Source organism: Amblyomma americanum, chromosome 1 (genome assembly GCF_052857255.1).
Source record: "Amblyomma americanum isolate KBUSLIRL-KWMA chromosome 1, ASM5285725v1, whole genome shotgun sequence".
NCBI classification, from domain to species: domain Eukaryota; kingdom Metazoa; phylum Arthropoda; class Arachnida; order Ixodida; family Ixodidae; genus Amblyomma; species Amblyomma americanum.
Genome location: NC_135497.1, coordinates 59038433 through 59052680, shown reverse-complemented (window position 1 = coordinate 59052680; position 14248 = coordinate 59038433). Strand labels below are relative to the sequence as shown.

At 43.3% G+C, this 14248-nt stretch overlaps 1 protein-coding gene and 1 non-coding gene across 2 annotated transcripts in view; both read right to left on the bottom strand.

Annotated features, from left to right (window-relative positions):
• Positions 1-14248, bottom strand: part of LOC144098421 (uncharacterized) — a 61780-nt gene that overhangs the window by 18532 nt on the left and 29000 nt on the right. The window lies entirely within an intron of this gene.
• TRNAL-CAA (transfer RNA leucine (anticodon CAA)) lies at positions 3115-3188 on the bottom strand. Its single transcript has one exon. It is a non-coding gene; the product is annotated as a tRNA-Leu (tRNA).

Here is a 14248-nt window from a genome sequence, read left to right as displayed (position 1 = left end):
GATGCGGGAGAACGTTCTCCCCCACGATGCCTCGCCCCGCTGGCGAAGACCGGAACATCGCGCCGGAACGTCAACGCCCGCCAAGTTCCCCAGCCGAAGAGAGTGTGCTGTCTTCCGCGTGCGCGCTGCAATCACGCCGTCTGTGGCGCTCGTGTCGCTGCGACGCCGGTGCTTTTCCTTCTTAGTTAAGGTACATAACTAGGGAGGGTGGATCGCGGGGAAGCAAACCCTAAAGGAGATGAAGCGAGGCGAGATCCCCACAAACTACATGCATGGGGTAGTAATAGTAACCACAACCCTATCAACATAACTTTCAATACGACAGAAATTAAGAAAACCCGAAGAAAAGTAACCTTGACACAATAAGATTGCGTTCGGCAAGATACTCAGACGCGAACCGTAAGCGCAGATACGCTTGTGTTAACATTGCAAGCAGTTCTTATGGACCCACCATATATACAACTGTAAACGAGAATCGGACAACTTCGGACCTCCACTTTCTACAACTATGAGCACGTATAAAACAAGCGGATATACGTACTACTGGGCGCCCTGAGGACGTTCAAAGATAGGCGACAACCAACTGACACCTCAGGCACGCCTCCATAAGAAGCAAATGTCACACAAGAGGTGGACAGACTGGGGCCGTAGAGTGGGCACCGGAAAGAAAAACAGTGCCCTCTGGAGGACTTTTAGAGGCATGGAAAAGGGATGGCACATTAAAGATCATGCCGAAAGTATCCGGCTCGCCCTACAGTTGACGCCGCAGGAGTTCACCGGTCAGGCAGCAGCTCTTTTCTTCTCAAATCATGCGCCGTCTCTCGCCCTACTGCCGACGAAGTACGCGATGGACAAGACGAAGATAACATCTCCGTTTAACACACTGGAGCTAATAGCTGCTGTAGAAGAAGCAAGCGAAAGAACAACATCAAGACATGGAAATATTCAATACGAAGTTTGATGCCCTTTGAGGTGTGATAAATATGGTCTGGCAAAAGTGGAAACACTCGGTCGTTAGGCCCAATACCAAAGCCTGGAAAACCATCAGCACACAGTCATTGCTGCATATTCTAGGTGTTTCAGCGAAGACTAATTTTCAAAAATAAACTTTTTATGTAAAAATATGGCTTTTGCTGCATAGTATTACCAGTGCTGGCTGATACCAGAAACTTGGCGATTCGTTTTAAGTAGTAAGCTGGTTATCTAATTTTTAATAATTACCTTTTTAACTATTAGAGTTATGTTCCTAGTTGCAATCAGAGAGTTGCAGTTGGCCACTAGTAATAGCCATGGCATATTTTAGAACTTCGAAAAAGCGATTATCATTGGCGCTGTGGCTCTACAAAATATGGCTACATCGTGCCAATATACATACGCTTTCGAAAAGCATGCAGGCAAAGCAACCTTTCCAGTGCACGTAACTATTCAAAAAAGCCAAATTTTGCCGAGCCCCAGCGCCAGCCGCAGCGTAGAGCCAGCTGGCACAGATTCGAAACCTGTGCAAATCGCAGATCCATGCCCTCACTAGCTACATAAATTTCACTCCGTGAAAGGCGGGAGAGAGCGTAAACCCCCGAAATCATTACTACCCACAAGCCAGGCAAACTACCAAGCCTGGAGGCCTTGCCACCCATCTCCCTCACCTTATACCTGGGAAATTTATACGAGCGCGTTATCCAGACCCGCTTCCACAATTACGTAGAGGACCGCAACATCTTTCCACCCACTATATTCGGCTTCAGGAAAGGTCTCTCCCACACAGGACGCTATCCTCATTCTCAAGGACGAAGTACTCAAGACCCACAGCAGAAAAAACAACCATGCCACCGGTGGGATCCCACCGGCGGCATGGTTGTTTTTTCTGCTGCTTTATAAGTAATTTTCTTTAAACCAATTGATTGGCACTACAAATAAAAAAAATTACAAACATTCCCCCATGCACCTTGGTCTCTGTGACTGTTGGCGTCTTTAATATATATATATATATATATATATATATATATTAGCAGACAAGGCAAATGAAGTGAGGGGCTTGTTTGACAAACATATTAAGGAAGCCAACAGTCAATGACACTACGGTGCTTAGGGGAATGCTTCTATTTTTTTAATATCTGGTGCCAATCAATTAGTTTTAAAGAAAATTGCTTATAAAGCAGCAGAAAAAACAACCACGCCGCCGGTGGGATCCGAACTCACGACCTCCGAATATCGCGTCCGGTGCTCTTACCAACTGAGCTACGGCGACGGCCGTCCAATCTGCTGCTTTCGTGGGTATTTATGTTTTTGCGTGTAAGCGAACCTTGAGAGTGTTCACCAGCACCACCCTCGTCCATAACGGTGGACGTAGCACGTCCTGTAATACCGCAAGTGTGACGTAGAACGTCATCTAACGGCGAGGGCGGAAACTGTGCGAGAGCCCTCTTATGCTACCTATAGTATCAAGACTGCCAGAACCGAGACCCCCGTTAAGCTATTAGCAGACAAGGCAAATGAAGTGAGGAGCTCGTTTGACAAACATATTAAGGAAGCCAACAGTCACCGACACTACGGTGCTTAGGGGAATGTTTCTATTTTTTTAATATCTGGTGCCAATCAATTAGTTTTAAAGAAAATTACTTATAAAGCAGCAGAAAAAACAACTATGCCGCCGGTGGGATCCGAACCCACGACCTCCGAATATCGCGTCCGGTGCTCTTACCAACTGAGCTACGGCGACGGCTGTCCAATCTGCTGCTTTCGTGGGTATTTATGTTTTTGCGGGTAAGCGAACCTTGAGAGTGTTCACCAGCGCCACCCTCGTCCATAACGGTGGACGTAGCACGTCCTGTAATGCCGCAAGTGTGACGTAGAACGTCATCTAACGGCGAGGGCGGAAACTGTGCGAGAGCCCTCTTATGCTACCTATAGCATCAAGACTGCCAGAACCGAGACCCCCGTTAAGCTATTAGCAGACAAGGCAAATGAAGTGAGGGGCTCGTTTGACAAACATATTAAGGAAGCCAACAGTCACCGACACTACGATGCTTAGGGGAATGTTTCTATTTTTTTTAATATCTGGTGCCAATCAATTAGTTTTAAAGAAAAATACTTACAAAGCAGCAGAAAAAACAACCATGCCGCCGGTGGGATCCGAACCCACGACCTCCGAATATTGCGTCCGGTGCTCTTACCAACTGAGCTACGGCGACGCCTGTCCAATCTGCTGCTTTCGTGGGTATTTATGTTTTTGCGTGTAAGCGAACCTTGAGAGTGTTCACCAGCGCCACCCTCGTCCATGACGGTGGACGTAGCACGTCCTGTAATACCGCAAGTGTGACGTAGAACGTCACCGGACGCAATATTCGGAGGTCGTGGTTTCGGATCCCACCGGCGGCATGGTTGTTTTTTCTGCTGCTTTATAAGTAATTTTCTTTAAAACTAATTGATTGGCACCAGATATTAAAAAAAATAGAAACATTCCCCTAAGCACCGTAGTGTCGGTAATTGTTGGCTTCCTTGAAATATATATATATATATATATATATATATATATATATATATATATATATATATATATATATATATATATATATATATATATATATATATATATATATATATATATATATATATATATAATGCATACATTCCTCAGCAGGCCAATAGTGAATTTAGTTTTGTGAGAACGGTAATACTTTGGGGACAAAAATTTATGAACGACGTTGCGGCAGAAGCCGCGTTTTCGTGCGCAGCGCTATTTCGCAACCTTTACTTCCACGTATGCAAGCCACTATGAATATATTTTTGCAAGCTCAACGAGTTATAAGGCCTGCCAAAAATTAAGGTGAGAAAGAGTATGTCAGAGATACTTCCGACATGTGAAGAAGTTACCGCTTCCTTGAAATTTCACGAATGCCACGAATCTCAAACCTGCATTCAAGAATTTTTTTCTGCGCGACTGTGAGCCACAGCTCTTTCAAATCTACAGAATAGATTGCGCATGTAGGTGCTAAAGGACTATATCTACTTTCTGTGTTATGTAAGAAAGGAAAGCGCAAAGAAGTTTTCCAAATATGTCATTAATTGATACAGTAGTCTTTTTCAAAAATAAAAAAAACATCCCAAAATTTTTAAAGATTTTTGAAACAAGCGTTTAAAAGAACGTGAGAAAGAATGCGAAAGAACGGTTAACATTGCATTCTTTCCAGCGTGATCAAACATTGAACTTGTAGCTTCTCGAGCATCGGCAGAAGCGTCTAGATGAGGGCGCAGAAACAGTAAATACTTCTCCTGCTAATCAAAATGTTTACAATGTGGCAAGAATGAGACCCTTATCTTGAAGAGAGAGCATACCTAATTACATTATTATGGACTAACACCGATCTGTTACGTAAGCAGGGTGCGGAGGCACCGCTATCTCCGGATGCGGGCAACAGATGGCACTGCGTCTCATATATGTTTCATCATCATCATCATCATCATCATCAGCCTTACTACACCCACTGCAGGGCAAAGGCCTCTCCCATGTCTCTCCAATTAACCCTATCCTTCATATATCAAACCAATCATATATGTTTACGTAAACACAATTTTTTATGCACATTTATAATTTCGCAGTGCACCTATGAGGTCGCCCATCGTTAATAAAACCGTGCTCATTCTAGAACAGATTATGGACATGTAAAACTTAATTTCAAAGACAATATTTCTAAACACCCTGAGGCGCTCTTGCAGGAGGCTTTACACTTCCACAATCTGTTCTATAGGTATTACTCGGCTTTTGTTGACAAAACGACTGCCTCATTTCCTCATTTCAGAATTCCTCTGATAAGGAAATCAAGAAGAAAACCACAAAACACAGTGAGGAAATGCCTGGCCCAGCATAGCTATCCGAACAATCTCACTAAGCGTAGTTTACGTGTTGTGTATCAGATGCCACAAAGTTTAGGTCTCATTTACATTGGGCAAACAGGTCGCGTTTCAAATAAGCGCGCTAGTGGACAGAACCGAACTGTGCGCGACAATAAATAGGGTTTTCTGGCTGACCAATGCAAAACACGAGAATATGTTGCCCCGTCTGGAGTTTGGAAAAAAAAAACACGAAATTTTTGAAGGCGGGTAACGACAAAATTTGGCAAGAGATTATTGAAGATTCTTTCACCAGTAGACCAAGATACAGCTGCGTCAGCAGGCCATTCATAATGCTGCTCAGTTACGCGGTGACCGCTATTCTCGATGGGTTACTGTAGGGTTTACGTCGTATGTTCGCACTTTATGCCGCACTCTTTTTGGTCATCTGTTTCTCGTCTTTCACGCGTTTTTGTTTGCATGCGTTTTATTTATTTTAGACCTAAAATCATATTGACGTTAATGCAGCATCACTTTGGGGCTTTTCATCTCTGGAAATGTGTAGAGCCATGAGCAATATGCGGGGGAACAACAATGCACAAAATTCGAATTTTCTGGTTTTGACGACAGCGGACGACAGCACATCCAAATACATCTCGTCAAATCTCTAGCAAAGTACAGAGAGCAGAAAGTGCTTGCGTGAGCACCATATCTGTCTATCTCTGTGACAAAGAACTTGCTTACCGCTGTTCTCGATAGAAGTCACTCATGTCATTTGTTGCCGCGGCCGTGGTACGTCTATAAACAATCGTACATTTTCATAAGAAAATTGTTTCAAGTTAGCGCTGTGTGCGTCCCTCTTCTGAATCCATTCCTTGATTTTGACCTGCTACGACCTTCGCAAAGCTCTGTAGTCTTCGCACTAGTACAAGTTTGTGTTGTGTTGGCTTTTATGGCACATAGGCAACTCAGGCCATCATGCGCAAAATTCAAGGTAAGGAGCCCTCGTACGAGTGAAAATACCCTCAATAAGTTACGTGGTGTTCGCTACTGGCGACCGATACCTGGTGCCGGTTGGCGATGTCCATGAAAGCTGTGCTAGGGAAAATGTGCAGACTCAAAGCAGGTGCTTTTGGCACGATTGCTGCTTCGGAGACCAGCAGGAATGAGACAGTATACGGAACTCGTACATTTTACAAATATAAAAGACGGGGGGGGGGGGGGGGAGAAAAATATTTTTTAGGGCTAACTAAGATATATAGGTGGTCCTCCGATAGCCAAATGGAGGAGGTGACTGGCAGGAATTATCATTCTGTTTTGTTTCGACTCACAGCTTCCAATTTAAAGATGTATTACTGTAAACAGGCTGCAGTTTTCCTCACGAGAAAAGGAAACGCATGTGAGTGCATTCAATAATTTATTGCGCTCAGGAAATAATATTTCGGGCTGCTATACGCGTCGATCTTTCAAACCAATCGCAATATAAAGTGACTAAGATAATTTATGTATGATACAAGTGGTCACTGTAAGTCATCCCCGCGTCCCCTGCTTAGCTTTGCCTCACTTTTCTGCGTTCGGCGTCATTTCCACAAGTCTTCCAATATCGCGACGCCCTCTGCAGCATGCAACCACAACCCGAAGACAGAGCCGGTGATTCGCGATCGTCTGTACTTTATAACAAACTACGATTAGAAAATGATTTACATTAGCTCTAATTTCATTTCATTTCATTTTTCATTTTATTACCTTAAAGACCCCTCGCGGGGTATTACATAAGGGGTGGGATTAGCAGGAAAAGGCACAAAACAATGCCATTAGTGATCATGAACAAAAAATGTTGTTTAGATTGTTTGCAAATGATGGACAGGTGATGTCGACGATGTGCTGGGGAAGGCCGTTCCAATCCTTAGCTGCACGTGGGAAGAAGGAGGCTGAAAAAGTAACAGTTCGGGCACGTGGGCGAAAAACTTGAAGCGTGTGGCTAGTGCGATGAGAAATGTATGATGCTGGCGTGATGTAAGGGGCACGGTTAAGTGATGAGTAAAAGAACTTGTGGTACAGTGATAGCGTGGCTATGCGACGACGAACGGAAAGAGGCGATAGTGCTGATTTGGTTTTTAAGGCTGAAACACTGACGTCGTAGGAGTAAGAAGAATGAATGAACCTTGTAGCGCGGTTTTGAACGGCTTCTAGATCGTTTACGAGGTTAATATGATGCGGGTCCCATATGGCGGATTCATATTCAAGTTTAGGTCTAATGAGTGACTTGTAGGCGAGCAATTTCACGTGATGTGAGGTGAGGCGAAGGTGACGTTTAAGAAATCCCAGAGTTTTGTTAGCCGATGATATCACGTTAGTAACATGCGCATTCCATGTTAGGTCATTAGATAATGTGACGCCTAAGTATTTGAAAGATGATACAGATTCTACGAACTCGTTAGCGATTTTGTATTGGAAGGCATGAGTCTTTTTGCGACGGGTGATGGAAAGAAGCTTGCATTTGCTAGGGTTGAGGGTCATAAGCCAATCTGCGCACCACTGTTCAATTTGGTTAAGGTCCTGCTGGAGGGCTTCATGATCAGTTATGTTTGTTACTTGGCGGTAAATTACGCAGTCGTCAGCGAACATTCGAATTTGGCAGGATACGTATTGAGGGAGATCATTAATATATATTAAAAACAATAGGGGTGCAAGAACAGAGCCTTGTGGGACGCCGGATGTTACAGGGAGAGGGTTGGAAGACTGGTTATTTACAATGACTGACTGAAAGCGATTTCTTAAGAAGGCCTTGATCCAGTTTAGCACGTTAGGATGAATGTTTAGAATAGAAAGTTTTTGTATTAAACGTTGATGTGGAACTTTATCAAATGCTTTAGCGTTTCAAGGCGCTTCAATGCGTTTCAAGGCGCTTAAGGTCTTCAAGGCCGGCTTGTCGCCAGGAGTTTAGCGTCCAAATGACGAGGAGCTGCTGCAGAAGACCACGCTCACAAGCCAACCCCTTTCTCTTTGCGGATGTGATTTGCTTTTTGAGACCTGCGACGAGACGAAAGCGCTAGTATTCTAATCACAGTGCATACATGCGTATGGGTAACTTGCTGGCAAAACTTGTTTGGGTTTATGGGGTTCAACGCCCTAAAAGGATACAGGCTATAAGAGACGAAGTAGTAGAGAGGCTTAGGTAATTTCGACCACCTGGGGTTCTTTAACATGCACAGGCCTCTAGCATTCCGTCTCCACCGATATGCGACTTCCGCGGCCGGGATCGAACCCGCGTCTTTCCGGACAGCACCTGACTACCATAACCACTGAGTCACCACGGCGGCTCGAAAAGGACTGTATGAACAAATATGTAAATGGTCACATGCGTATGACACCAAATGCGAGACCGAGAGATGGTTTAGTAAAGGAATGCGGAAAAAATCGTCACACGAATGATCGCCACAGTGCAAGCAAGCGGGCCCGACATTGCAAAGAAGAGCCTTCCAGAGAAGGATTATCCGCCTTCTGCAGACGCATTGTTTGGCGGAAAAATTAATGCGCTTACACGGATGCACTTCCTGAACCAGAACAAATGCTAACAGTCAATAATACTGGAGACTGATTGGCCGATGCTCATCAAGTTCCCTTTAGTGCCTAGGAATTTTACCATGCTACGTCTGTGCCGAGTAACCTGGGCTGGGCTTGATCCACACTCCGGAAATCCTCTTTCGCACAAAGGATGTATATCAAGCAGAGGCTGTATACTATGTAAGGAGCTTTGCTACTCACGGCTCCAGGAAACCGACTGTCGGAATGAACGACAATAAAAAATAAAAACGAAGCAAGGAGCGCAGTCCGATGAGCTAATCAATTATAATGAAGCCCCTCCCTGAGGCCTTCTGAAGCTAATTATATGATATTTGAGTGCGGAGCTTTTAAAAATCTTGCACGGTGACAATTTCTAGCAAAGGAATCTGATAACGCTTTCAGAACCTTTGCGCTGTCAGCACTAGCATGCTGTGAAACGTGAAACGGATGCTATGTAACGTGAATAAAGAATGAATAGTTAAAAAGTGAACTGTTACTTTTTGTCGGGCGTGAAACAACTAACGTGTGCTTCGTTAGGAAGATTAATGAAGGAGCATGATTTTAGTCCATTGAGAGTGTTATCTTCCTCACATTTAAAATTCTTATTTGGGATTATATTTTCTCCAGTTCTGCCCTTAGCCCTGATTAGTATCGAAATGGCGGTATTTTCTTTCTGCTGCCATCAGGAATATACGCGACAACTATGAAGTTCTAATAACCATAACACACACAAAAACAAGTTCAGAGCCTAACGCGGAACTCCAGATGCACTCAAATAACGAACCCTGGTCACAAAAGCTATCCAATCACTCTATTGAGAAATCAATCCATCAACCAATTTATTTGTGACACATTCCAAAAGGTGAAGAAATGGGCGTAACACATACAGGAGGATGTCCCAGGTACCTTCTGTCTGTAGGAAATAAAATTATTCCTGCAATCAAAGCAAAAATATCACACACAAAAGTTAAGATATGCATGGAATGAAGAAAAGCACGCAGATTTAATGGAAATGTTAGAATTAGAATAACATTAGAATTAGAATTAGGATTTATTTTCTGTAAATTATGTAGGAAGGGGTATAGAAAAAGCTGCACGGGGCAGCTTGAAATACCCACCAGCCTTGGTTACACATGGCCGCATCGGCAAACAGACGTATGTTGAAATGTTGAAATATTACGTAGTTCCTTGATGGTGCCCGGTAACGAATTTCATAAACAAGCGCCGGTGATATCAGTTGATATTTTTCCAATAATTTGTTCACGGTACAGGTAATAATTAGCTGTTATGAGATGCGACATGCGTTGAACTAGATTGAGGGTGTTAGCTAGTGCGAATTGGTGAATATGGAAGCTTCGCATTAATTGTAACAAAAAGCATTGTTAATATTGAGCATGCTTGCTTACTGGTAATAAATATTGATTCCGAAGCAATGAGGAAGCACTCGAAGTGTAATTGCTGAAAACGATGGTTCGGATGGTCTGGTTCCTAAATTGTTTCAAAAGGTGTTAGTCGTGTTGGGTATGTGTTCCCCAGGATGAGATGCAGTTGTTAATATGGGTGACTATGAATGCATTCTAGACAATGAGATTGCCCAAGAGACTAAAATAACAAGGTATTTAGATTAGAATCCTAATGCTATAACCCGCTTTCTTTGTTTCTCAGTTAATGTGTTTGCGTAATTTTAATTGCCTGTGGAATTCAACTCTGAGAAAAGCTGTGTGATGAGCAGAATGGATTATTTCAGTGTTAATGAGTATTGACTGGATCATAGTGCTCATTCTTTGCGGTGAAGAAAATCTTGCAAATTTTTGATTTTTACTGCACGATTCCTCCCGCCGCGGTGGCTCAGTGGTTAGGGCGCTCTACTACTGATCCGGAGTTCCCGGGTTCTAACCCGACCCCGGCGGCTGCGTTTTTATGGAGGAAAAACGGTAAGGCGCCCGTGTGCTGTGCGATGTCAGTGCGCGTTAAAGATCCCCAGGTGGTCGAAATTATTCCGGAGCCCTCCACTACGGTACCTCATTCTTCCTTTATTCTTTCACTCCCTCCTTTATCCCTTCCCTTACGGCGCGGTTCAGGTATCCAACGATATATGAGACAGATACTGCGCCATTTCCTTTCCCCCCAAGACCAATTATTATTATTACTGCACGATTCCTGTAGCTGCAGTTCATTACATCGTGGGAATCGATGCCTTGCTTAGACATTATTGAGCCAATACTGCTGTCAAGAAATGGAGTTGTATGATCAGCATAGCTTAAAGAATCGGATGACGTCAAAAAGTGGAGGAGTAACTAGCTCTCGTATATGAGAAACAAGACGGGACCAAGTATTGAACCCTGAGTAACCAGTATCATTATTTTAGAACGGGAGTTTGTACCGGATAAAAAATGTTGGTTTGAGACGAGTCTGTCTAAAAGGTAGATACAAATTATGGTTAAAGCAGCAACTGTAATTCCGATGCAATGTAATTTATCAAATAGCATTTTATTGAGAATGGAATCAAAGTGCTTTTGAAAGGTCAAGAAACAAAGCACCATCATAATTACCGTTATTAGTCTCAACACTAATTTTATCGGTTAAGGAAACTAATCTAATCCAGTAGAATAACTCACCCTAAAACCAAGCTGAGAATGAGACAGAATGTTAAATTTTGAAAGGTGATTAGTAAGACAAAAGAACTTAGAAAGTGATTTGCCAATTTATTTACCAAAGAATGACAGGACTTCGACTGGCCGATATTAGATTCAAGGCATTTGACAGCTTTTGGTGAATTGCAATTACCTTTGCTTTTCTAAGCACCAGAGCGAATGTACCGGTTCTGAAAATCAGGATAATAAAAGCTAGTTGGCCACAGATTATATGTGCTATTAGTTTCATATACAAAGAGAAATTATTTGCACGAGGACCTATGTATCTGCGGTTATTAGTTCGTGCCATACCTCCTCGGGGACGCCGGAAAAAGATAAAAACTTTGAGACACGCGTGGGAAACGTAATGTCGAGGAATTGTTAAACGTATTAGCAATGCCAGAGCAATGTTATATGTGTGGTCGCCAGAGTAGATTGTTTTGATCGCATCATTTTTTGAGACACTGCGCAAAACAGCAGTTATTATTTTTCATTGGTTTTTTACACCCCGGCCAGGTCGCCTAAATTCATCTTCATAATACCGTTTCTAAGAATTTTCGGAAAGTTTGGCTAGTGCCATTTTGAATCGAGCAAAGGAACAAACACAGGAAGACACAGAAACAGAAAGGCGCTCTTTCTTTCTCTGTGTCTTCCTCTGCTTGTTCCTTTGCGGCATTCAAATTTATGATGAACCAACTAGCCCAACAACAAGTACTTCTGGCGGCTGTGTTAGAGTAACTTCTGTAACGAAGACGTAAAGAGATGTTAAACGGTTAGTTTTTAGTTGTTTTTAACTTTTTAGTAGTGTAGCGTTTTAGAAGATTACTTGTTATTTATGGGTATCGAGATGCCAAATGCAGTGTTTTTTTATGACAACGTAGGTGTAGATATATAGTAACACCATTGGAAATAATGAGAGAAAATAGTCCATACGCCACAGCGGGATCCAGTTCCTCATGAAAAGGTGGCCAATCTACACTATCTATTCGGTTTATGAATAAAGATGGGCGGAGGACTTTCTAATAAATTGCATATCATTACTGCATGCACTGGATTTTACTCTAACGAAAAGAGGGTAATGATCTGATATAAATTTTTCGGCTATTCTAGCATCCGGAGGAGGTAGAAGGTTAGACAGAACTTGGTTAGTGAGGATACACTGTCCAGTCTCAGCTAGCGAAGCGAATAGGTGCTGTTATCCGACCTTGGAAACAATTATCGCTTAGACAGTCATATTCACGGCATGTTGTATTTGTGTTATCAGAAAGAGTGATATTAAGATCATCTACAATTAGTACATTTTTTCCTTCTCGACATAATTTATGAAACAAGTCTAGCCTTGTCAGACCAGACCAAAAGTTCGGTCTCCCAGCGCTAATCCAAATGCATATCTCAAGCGTTGCGGTGGTGCGGTCCTGTGAATGCACACAAAAAATATGACAGCCGTAGGTCCAGTAGTTCTTCCCTCATGAGTTTTCTCCCTGCTCTCTGCTACGAGCCTCTGGGCCTACATAAACATGCGGCAACGTTTTATAGTGTACATTTTGTTAGTAGATGCAAAACAAAATGCGTATTTGAATCACAATTACAAGCAATCTCAATGCAAAGCACGAGAGCCTTGGCAGCTGCTGAGCCGCTGGGAGCAGAAATCCGATTTAGATCTACCAACCAACCTAGGCGGCTGCTCAGGGCGCCCCTATATTTCCACACTTGTTGAACAGCTGACTGCGTGGGAGCACAGTCAGTACTCTCTGACTTCCAATGGCACTAAGGCTACAGAAGTGATGAGTTTTTTTTAGAATTCAATAAAAGACAAATGTTGATTATAATGTACGCGGGGTCTGAGGAGGCTAGAGCAACACTGAAAGAATAAAAGACAAATGTTGATTATAATGTACGCGGGGTCTAAGGAGGCTAGAGCAACACTGAAGGAACTTACAGATGATTTATAAATGCAACCAGCAACCCAGTTCTTTTTGAAGAGAGTAGAATAATTCGTCTGTCTCAATCCAAATAGACCCACAATTCGATATTCTTAGAGTGAAATCAAGACGAGATCGGCAGATACATGCAGCTTTTAGAAGAGTAAGGATGGCCCCTGGTTTCTCCTTTGTTCCGACTTATTCCGTTTTACACGTAAAATCAATGCACTAATTCTGGTGAATAATAGGTCGCCGCAAGAATACAGGCGCCAAATCAGCTGAATTTAGTTACTGATTCTAAGAAGCTACGAAAACCGCGAAGTTTGATTTAGTTCTCTACACTGCACCTTCTCCTAACAGTGCTTCTTTGTTAGTACGCCAGAAAAAAAATGACATGAAAAGAATGGTGCCCAGAGCGCCCCAGGTTCTCGTATCAAGTACTTCGCATGTGTTGATATTTAGTGTGTGACAATAATCTGCTCTCCTACCTGAAGACAAGTTCATCGCTCGTGGCGCTCGTAGTTACTGCTGTAGGAGGCTGAACTCATTGATACAGGTCACATGAAAATCAAATCCAGTTTATTTTTTCAACATTTTACAATGTATTTGGCCCCCTTGGGAAAATCAGTGAAGACAGTTTGACTAAGCCTGAGAACCATTTTGGCAGCATCGACACTACCACAGTGCAATGTAATATAAAAGTTGTTCAAATGCAAGTGAGAAATGCAAACAATTATGGCCAGGATTCTGGTTCATGCGCCGCTAGTTCACAAAGCCTCCAGCACGCGCCGCATTAAGTTGAGCGCCTCCTTCATCTCTTACATTCTCTGTACCTGGTTTGGGAGAGAGACGCCGATATGCTTCGCGCACTGTCCACTTCGTGTGTCCTCCCCTCACGCCCAGCTTGTCGGGGAGGGTGGGCGGCTTTGAATGTCTGTTTCTTTTTTCTTTTCTCACCCAGCATGTTCAAGGGATACAGACTGTGTGGCTCCCCTACTCATTTCTTTGGCTGGGTTGCAAGAAAAGGAAAAAAGTCGGATCGTGGCTAACGCCGCGTACCCGCGCCGTCTTTATCGAACGTTGAGCGGACATCTGTCAAAAAAGATGCCGGCCCGTCACTGTCAGGAAGGCGTTGAAGTAACGAGCGTTAAGTGCCAACTCCAAAGGCCCTTCTCGGGCGTATGCGTCCAGCGTCGGCGCTCTTGGTGTACGCGGGAAAGGGGCGTCGAAAAGGGGCATGCATTTCCATGTTCCTGGAGCTGGCTCGCTTCCCCTATCGAGCCGACGGAGAGAATTTCG